The following is a 9,829-nucleotide window of genomic DNA, read 5'->3' as shown; positions in this document are numbered from 1 at the left end:
ATAAATTACTTGGAGATAGAATTATCTAAAATTTTCAGCTTTGGTGGCAAATTATCAATTATTTGGTGATAAATTATCAGTTTTCAGTAAATTGTAAATTATCAATTATTTGGTGATAGAATTACCTAAAATTATCAGCTTTGGTGATGAATTATCAATAAATTATAAATTATATGGAGATAGAATTATCTAAAATTTTCAGCTTTGGTGGCAAATTATCAATTATTTGATGATAAATTAATTATTAAATTAAATAAAAATAAAAATAAAAATTTAACATTAAAATAAATTAAATAATTAATGATGAAAATTGATTTACAATTTTCAATAAATTGTAAATTATCAATTATTTGGTGATAAATTATCAATAAATTATAAATTATTTGGTGATAGAATTACCTAAAATTATCAGCTTTGGTCAAAAAATTGCTGCAGGCACTTCAGGTTTGTCAGCAGGTATTTAAAACTGGGTTTAAACGGGATGGAAGAGATTTAGGCCCACTCCTGCCTTGGTTTGGGCCAAAGTCTGAGCATTCCCAGGAACAAAATGATCCCAGAATGGTTTGGGTGGGAGAAAACCTTGGGATGGAGCAGCCACAGCTGCTCTGGGCAACAAATACAAAATAATTTTTAAAAGTGTGAAAACCACAAAAGAATTAAACAAAAAGCAGCATCCAAGGCACGTTGGGGTGTTCCAGGAGAAATTTCTGGATTTCTGCCGTCCTTTCCCAGCTCTGCCTCTGCTCAAAGGGCTGAAGTGTTTGAAATGGGTGAGAGGCCCAGGTTTGATGTTTATTAATCACAGGAAAATCGAGTTTTTGTGGTGTTTTGGTGGATTTTCCCTTTGGGCAGGGCTGGTGTCAGCTCCCCCAAGCTGCCACAACAACCAGGGAGTGACAAAAACGGCAGTTCCAGCTTCCCTAAAGAGGAGAAAATTGGGATGGAAAAAAACCCCAAAAAGAGGAGAAACCATTGGGCTAGAGCAAACCCCAAAAAAGGAGAAAATTGGGATGGAGCAAACCCCAAAAAGAGAAGAAATTTGGGATGGAGCAAACCCCAAAAGAGGAGAAAATTGGGATGGAAAAAACCCCAAAAGAGGAGAAACAATTGGCATGGAACAAATCCCAAAAGAGGAGAAAATTGGGATGGAAAAAAACCCAAAAGAGGGGAAAAAATTGGGATGGAGCAAACCCCAAGAGAGGAGAAAATTGGGATGGAAAAAAACCCCAAAAAGAGGAGAAACCATTGGGCTGGAGCAAATCCCAAAAGAGGAGAAAATTGGGATGGAAAAAACCCCAAGAGAGGGGAAACAATTGGGATGGAGCAAACCCCAAAAAGAGGAGAAAATTGGGATGGGAAAAAAAACCCCAAAAGAGGAGAAAATTGGGATGGGAAAAAAACCCAAAAAAAGGAGAAACAATTGGGCTGGAGCAAACCCCAAAAAAGGAGAAAATTGGGATGGAATAAACCCCAAAAGAGGAGAAACCATTGGCATGGAGCAAATCTCAAAAGAGGAGAAAATTGGGATGGAAAAAAACCCCAAGAGAGGAGAAAATTGGGATGGAGAAAACCCCAAAAAGAGGAGAAACCATTGGGCTGGAGCAAACCCCAAAAAAGGAGAAAATTGGGATGGAATAAACCCCAAAAGAGGAGAAAATTGGGATGGAATAAACCCCAAAAAAGGAGAAAATTGGGATGGAGCAAACCCCAAAAAGAGAAGAAATTTGGGATGGAGCAAACCCCAAAAGAGGAGAAACAATTGGCATGGAACAAATCCCAAAAGAGGAGAAAATTGGCATGGAACAAATCCCAAAAGAGGAGAAAATTGGGATGGAAAAAAAACCCCAAAAAAAGGAGAAAATGGGGCTGGAGCAACCCCAGAGGGGCTGAGCTCAGTTTGGAGCCCACCCTGAGCCCATCCTGGCCACTATCCCAGCTATGCCCACAATCCACAGGATGAAAATTCCATTATTTCTACTTTTAGGACTGTGTAACACACCTTAGGCCACTCATAAGTGCTTTATTACAGCAGGGATGGGACTGAAAAGTCAGGGAGAAAATTCAGGACAGCGAAATAAAAAAACCCAACCTGCTCCTGTGTGGTTTTATTGCTGCCAGGTTCATTTTTAATTTTCATTTAAATTATTTTTTTTTGCTGTGTGCAGACATTCTGAAGAGCATTTCTGGCTTGTTTTCATCCATGCAAAACAAAAAAAAAAAAAAAAAAAATTAAATATTTGACAATCACACCAAAAAAAAGAGAAAAAATTTGGTCGCTGAGGCGTGTGAATTCTCCAGATTTTTTTGTGTAAAAATTGGGGCAGGAAATATTGTTGTGTTCTAATATTTATTTATCTCAGATCCTGCTGGAGTTGAGTGACATTAAAAGGAGATTTTCAGGAGCACGAAATAGAGAGGGAGCAAAAGCTGAATGTACAATTTGAGTGGTGTCAGCTGCTCTTTGATAAAGTAATAGAGAAAAAAATGTGTTCTGGTTGAGGAGGTAGAGGTTCAAATACTCTTCTTTAAATATATATATATATATATTTTTGGATGTTTGGGAAATATTTTGACAATTGTAGTCTCGTCTCGAATTAGGTGTGAGGAATCACAGGGAGAAAAATCTTATTTTCTTCAGCATTTTTGAGTTTTCTTGGGGGTTTTGTGTTCAACAGTCTCGTGTTGAAAGGGCTTTTTGGGTGGAAAAAAAGAGAGAAAATGTTGTTCCTTTTAAAATTTATAATTGAGAGGTTGAGAGGACGAAAGAATTGCTGCTTCATTTTCACCCCATTAATGTGGATTTAATGCTCATTAATGTGGATTTAGTGTCACTGCAGTGGTTTGTCCCAGAACATTAAACTTGAGCCTTCCAAAATCTTTTCCTTCACTGTGAGCTGCATCAGATCCCAACTTTTATTCTATCAGCACTTCCCAGGTTTTTCCCTCTCTCCACAATTAAGGAAAGAAAAGCTGCAAACCTGCCGAGAATAAAGAGTTAATTTTAATAATTTGCAATGTATGGCATAGAAAAAAAAACAAACAAACAAAAAAAAACAAGAATTAAATTGACTTTACACTCAAATGAACAGAGCTTTGCTTGTTTATGCAAAATGAGGATCCAGACCATGATAATTTCAGTAAAAATTGGTATTTCCCTTTTCAGTGGCACGGAGCAGTTTCAGACAGGGGCCAGGGCCCTCCTGCTATGAAATTCTGGTGAATTTAAAGGAAGTGGTGAATTCATCCCCAGAGAATTCCTTTGGTTCCTGGTTTGGTTGGATTTCTTTCAAAAGAGGCACTGAGGGAATGAAGTACAGGGAGGAGATGGGGGAGCAGTCACTGAACACAAGAAATGCAATTAACAGTGGCTCTTAATTACCAGCCCGGCTGCAAAGGCTCCAAATCACTTCTTGCTGCTCCCCACTTCCTCAAATTCATCCCCCAGGGACTCTTCATGACCCACAACAGAAAATACTCAACCAGTTCCTTTATTATTTCTCATTATTTCTCATTATTTCAGTACTTTCTGAACTTTCTCTCCATGACATCTCTTCAGACTTGATGTTATCAACAGCTCCTTTTCCTTTTGTTTTTTGTTTTGTTTCATTTTCCCCTTGTACCATTCTGTTCATCATGGATTTTGCTTTATTTTATTTAGTGTGAGCAGACTGTATTTATTTGAGAGAGAAAAAAAAAAAAAGTTCGCTGTTTAAAAAAAAAACCCCAATACCTGTATTGCCAAAACCAGCTGTAATTACCTGTGACATCTGTATTTTTTTATTTTAGGGCTGGGGCAGGCAAGGGGAGGGTGGGTGGTTGTTTTTAATCTCAGTTCTGAGTGCTGTTCAAACCACCTGGAACAACCACTGCGTTCTGATTCTCTCCTCACATTAAATGGAACTCTCGGGAGTCAGACACAAACACCTCGTGGCTGATTTAATGCAGATTTAATGCAGATTTAAAAGCGAGCACTTTTCCTATTCCGGATTTCCTCCGGAGCGCGCTGGGGTTTTGAGCTGCAATTTTCCCTTTTTTTTTCTGAGGCTGAAATTCGCTCCCTTGACAGCAGATGGCACAAAATCCTCCCGACTCCCGCTCTCCGTGCCCGGGGATGGGATTTTCCCTCTGAATTCAGATTTTCCCCGGAATTATTTCACTCTCAGGCCTGGAACTGAAGCCACGACTTTCAAGCCAAACTCGCTTTTCCAACACATCTATCTTAATCTGGGTTTTAATTTTTATTTTTTTTCCTTTCAACCCAATTTTATTTCTTTTTTTTCTTTCAATTCCGTTTCAAATCCATGACCTGCAGCTCTGTTTTCCAGTAAAATCGATTCCTGATGATGAAAAGAAAAACCACAGATTTATCATCCAAACACCCTCCGAGTGATGAAATTTCATGGGAAATAATAATAAATAATATAATAATAATAATATAATATAATAATAATATATAAAATAAATATATAATATATATTTATTATTTATTATATATTATATATAATATATAATATATTATATATTATATATTAATATATTATAATATAATATGTATATTATATATTATAATATATATAATATATTATATGTATAATATATTATATATATTATATATTATATATATATATAATAAATAATATAATAATAATAATAATAATAAAACACACCTTGTTTTTATAATTAATTTTGTCCACTTCACTCAAGCACACACAGCTTTTAAGCCACCATTATCTTATTAAATTCCGTTTATTTTGACTGAATTCTGAGCAGTTCCAAAGGAGGATCTGCCAAAAATTCTCTTTTTAGGAAATCACAAATCACGAGGTAAACTCAGATAACTGCGATGTTTTCACACAGCTGAGGGGGCACCAGGCTGGAATTATCAGACCTGCAAGGAAAATCCCGAATTGTGGCCCTGGGAGCTGCTGGTGCCCCCTTCCCTCCTCTCCCAGCCCCAGCACAGGCACCGATTCCCTTTGGGATGGTTGGGAAATATTTTGACAATTGTGGTCTCGTCTCGAATTAGGTGTGAGCAATCACAGGGAGAAAAATCTTATTTTCTTCAGCATTTTTGGGTTTTCTTGGGCGTTTTGTGTTCAACAGTCTCGTTTCGATTTCCCTGTGCTGTTCCTGCGGCATCCCCTGGCACAGCCACCCAAAACCCTCCTGGCACAGTGGCACAAAAGGGACTTTTCCTTTTTAATCCAGATGTTTAAAATGGGTTTTAAGCTGCCTTGCCATATCCACAAGGGTCATTTTTATAATCCAGGCCTTTCAAATGGGTTTTTAAGCAGCCTTGCCACATCCATGGGTGACATTTTTGGGTTTTTTTTTAGTCCAGGGATTTAAAGTGGGTTTTTAAGCAGCCTTGCCACATCCACAAGTGACTTTTTTTTTTTTAATCCAAGGATTTAAAATGCATTTTCAAGCAGCCTTGCCACTTCCACGAGTAACATTTAATAATCCTGGCATTATAAATGGGTTTTAAGCTGCCTTGCCAAATCCACAAGGGTCATTTTTATAATCCAGGCATTTAAAATGGGTTTTAAGCAGCCTTGCCATTTCCACGAGTGACATTTTTTTAATCCAAGGATTTAAAATGAATTTTAAGCATCTTTCCCACATCCACGAGTGACACTTTTTAATCTAAGGATTTAACATGTGTTTTTAAGCAGCCTTGCCACATCCACAAGTGTAATTTTTTAAATCCAAGGATTTAAAATGAGTTTTCAAGCAGCCTTGCCACTTCCACAAGTGTCATTTTATAATCCAGGCATTAAAATGGGTTTTTAAACTGCCTTGCCACTTCCACGAGTGACATTTATTTAATCCAGGCATTTAAAATGGGTTTTAAGCAGCCTTGCCACATCCAGAAGTGACTTTTTTTAATCCAATGATATAGTATGGGTTTTCAAGCAGCCTTGCCACATCCACGAGTAACAATTTATAATCCAGGCGTTTAAAATGGGTTTTAAGCAGCCTTGCCACATCCATAAGTGTCATTTTTATAATCCAGGAATTAAAAATGGGTTTTAGGCAGCCTTGCTACCTCCATGAGTGATGTTTTTTAATCCAAGGATTTAAAATGAGTTTTCAAGCAGCCTTGCCACATCCACAAGTGCCATTTTTATAATCCAGGAATTTAAAATGGGTTTTTTAACTGCCTTGCCACATCCACGAGTGACTTTTTTTTTAAAATCAAATCATTTAAAATGGGTTTTAAACTGCCTTGCCACATCCACAAGTGTCATTTTTATAATCCGGGCATTTAAAATGGATGGATTAAAAAATTAAAGCCGGTTTTTAAGCAGCCTTGCCCCATCCACCGAGCCCGCGCTGCCTCCCTGACCCGGGGAACGAAACCCCGGCCACCCCAGCCTCAGGGTGACCCCACCCCACCTTTCCCTGCCCTTTTCCCTCCTCCCTGCCCGGGCTGAGCCGGGGGCATCGCTGAAATTCCGAGTCCCCGCTGCTGTCGCCCACCGGTTCCGTGAGGTCACCGCGGGCTCCGCGCCGCCACCGCAGAGGAAACGCGGGCTGGGGGCAGAGGGAAGGGACAGCGACCCTGGGGCGGCTGAAGGCACGGGAAATGCGCTCAAAAGGAGCGCGGAGAGCGCGCAGGGGAAGCCGAGCCCAGCCAAGCTCAGCTCAGCTCAGCTCAGCTCATCCGAGCCCGGCTCAACTCAGCCCAGCCGAGCTCAGCTCAGCTCAGCCAAGCTCATCCGAGCCCAGCCAAGCTCAGCTCAGCTCAGCCCAGCCAAGCTCAGCTCAGCCAAGCCCAGCCCAGCTCAGCATGAGCGTGCCCGGGGCGCTGCTCGCCGTGCCGCTGCTCCTGCTGCTGCAAGGTAAGCCCGGCTTTATCCCAGCCCAGCTCTCCTCCCCAGTCCAGCTGGGAAAACTCTTCCCAGAGCTCCAGCACAGGGCACAGGGCTGCTGGGTGTGGGTGACAACATTATAATGTCACCCCTTTCCCAATTTTGTCACCCCTTTCCCAATTTTGTCCTGTCCCGGTACCCTGCCCAGTTGGATCTGCTTTTCTAGAGGAACCCCTCTGGGGGTTGTCTCCCAGATTTGCCCTGAACCAGGACATCACCCCATGCCCAATTTTGCCACCCCATTCCCAATTTTGTCACCCCATTTATATGAGTTGTCACCCCGTTTAGGGGTCGGTGAGCTCACTGAATCCCAAACCCAGGATCAGTGACACAGAGTTACTCCTGGCAGCTTGAGGTGACAAAGTATTGGGGTATCCAAAGATTCTGCCTTAAATTTGGGCAGGGGAACACTTTGCTTGCTTTGCCCGGCTCAGAAATCCAAATTTGTCCTTTTTGGTGTGGAGTCAGAGCAATTTAGGGAGAACTTGCAAAGTTCTTTGGAAAGGAAAAGCACTCGAGATGTTCGTGCCCTCACTCCTGCTAGAGGAGCAGCTCATTTGGATCTCCTTTGGCTTCAGGCACAGGAGTGCTCCAGGTTCGTGTCTGAGTGCTGGGCAGGGGATGGAGGGAGGGTCCAACAGAGGACCCAGGGAAGGAGCAGGGCACCCATCCATGGCAGGATCCCTGCGGGCTTCACTCCTGCCCTTTGCAGGAGAAACGGCTCCGTGATCCTGGGGCTGGGTCCATGGATCCTTTCTGGATCCTGGAGCAAATTCCCTCTCCCTCCTCGGCAGACCCTGGAGCAGAAACCACTGCAGGGCTGTCTCTGACAATTTGCTAATTCTCAGTCCAACCTTTTTGCCCCAGACTCATGCAGGATGAATTTGTAGCTGCTGCCTTGGCTTCCAGAATTAATTCAACTCCACAGGTCAGCAGTCAGGACAAAAACAACTCATTAATTGGGGTGGCTGTGGGTTACAATCTCACAGGTAACTGCACCAAAATCGTTAATTGGGGTGGCTCTGTGGGTTACAGACTCATAGATAACTGTGCACCAAAACTAACTCATTAATTGGAGTGATTGTGGGTTACAGGCTCATAGATAACTGTGCACCAAAACCAACTCATTAAATGGTGTGGCTGTGGGTCACAGGCTCATAGATGACTGCACCTGTGAGAAATAATACTCACTTCCAAAAATTTAAAAGGTTTATTAACACCTTATCAGAACGCACCATTGCATTACTCATCTAGAACAGCACCAAAACTGACTCATTAAACAGGGGTGGCTGTGGGGCAGAATCTCACACATAACTGCACCAAAATCAGGAAATGGAATGACTGAGGGTTACAATGTCACACATAACTGCACCAAAATCACTAAATGGAATGATTGAGGGTTACAATCTCACACATACTGCACCAAAATCACTAAATGGAATGATTGAGGGTTACAATGTCACACATACTGCACCAAAATCACTAAATGGAATGACTGAGGGTTACAATGTCACAAATACTGCACCAAAATCACTAAATGGAATGACTGAGGGTTACAATGTCACACATAACTGCACCAAAATCAGGAAATGGAATGACTGAGGGTTACAATGTCACACATAACTGCACCAAAATCACTAAATGGAATGACTGAGGGTTACAATGTCACACATACTGCACCAAAATCAGGAAATGGGGTGGCTCCGTGGGCTACAGGCTCACAGACAACTCTGCACCAAAATTAACTCATTAAATGGGGTGGCTCTGCCAGTAACAATCTCACAGATAACTGTGCCAAAATCATTAAATAAAATTACTGAGGGTTACAGGCTCACAGATAACTCTGTGCCAAAATCATTAAATAGGGTGATTGTGGGTTAGAATCTCACAGATAACTGCACCAAAACTCATTAAATGGGGATGATTGTGGGTTCCAATCTCACAGATAACTGCAGCAAAATCATTAATTAGGATGGCTCTACGGGTTACAGGCTCACAGATGTTAAAATAGGATTGTGGGTTACAATCTCACTGATAACTCTGTGCCAAAATCATTAAACAGGGTGATTGTGGGTTACAGGCTCACAGCTAACTGCACCAAACTCATTAAATGGGGTGATTGTGGGTTAGAATCTCACAGATAACTGCACCAAACTCATTAATTGGATGATATTGTGGGTTAGAATCTCACAGCTAACTCTGCACCAAACTCATTAAATAGGATGATATTATGGGTTAGAATATCACAGCTAACTGCACCAAAACTCATTAAATAGGATGATATTGTGGGTTAGAATCTCACAGCTAACTGCACCAAACTCATCAAATAGGATGATATTGTGGGTTAGAATCTCACAGCTAACTGCACCAAACTCATTAATTGGATGTTTGTGGGTTAGAATCTCACAGCTAACTGCACCAAACTCATTAAATAGGATGATATTGTGGGTTAGAATCTCACAGCTAACTCTGCACCAAGCTCATTAAATAGGATGATATTGTGGGTTAGAATCTCACAGCTAACTGCACCAAACTCATTAAATAGGATGATATTGTGGGTTAGAATCTCACAGCTAACTCTGCACCAAACTCATTAAATAGGATGATATTGTGGGTTAGAATCTCACAGCTAACTCTGCACCAAACTCATTAAAGGGGGTGATTGTGGGTTAGAATCTCACAGCTGGCTCTGCACCCAGTGCAGGTCTCAGTGCAAGGAGCTCTCAGTCACTTCCTGGGGGCTCCCAGAGCAGCAGCCACAGCAGAACCACTCAGCTCAGAGCCTCTGCAATTCCAGCACCAAAGTGCTGCCCTTTCTGGCCCAGGATCTGGCACTTGGTGGTTCCTCCAGGTGGGATTCCCGTGGGACAAAAGCCACCAGCCCTGGAGCTGCCATGGGGACGTGTCCCACGTTTGGGGACCGCAGTGGAGCCCCCGTGCTGGGAATGAGCTGC

Source organism: Agelaius phoeniceus, chromosome 23, assembly GCF_051311805.1.
Source record: "Agelaius phoeniceus isolate bAgePho1 chromosome 23, bAgePho1.hap1, whole genome shotgun sequence".
In the NCBI taxonomy this organism is placed as follows: Eukaryota; Metazoa; Chordata; class Aves; order Passeriformes; family Icteridae; genus Agelaius; species Agelaius phoeniceus.
Note: the sequence above shows the minus strand (reverse complement) of the source record.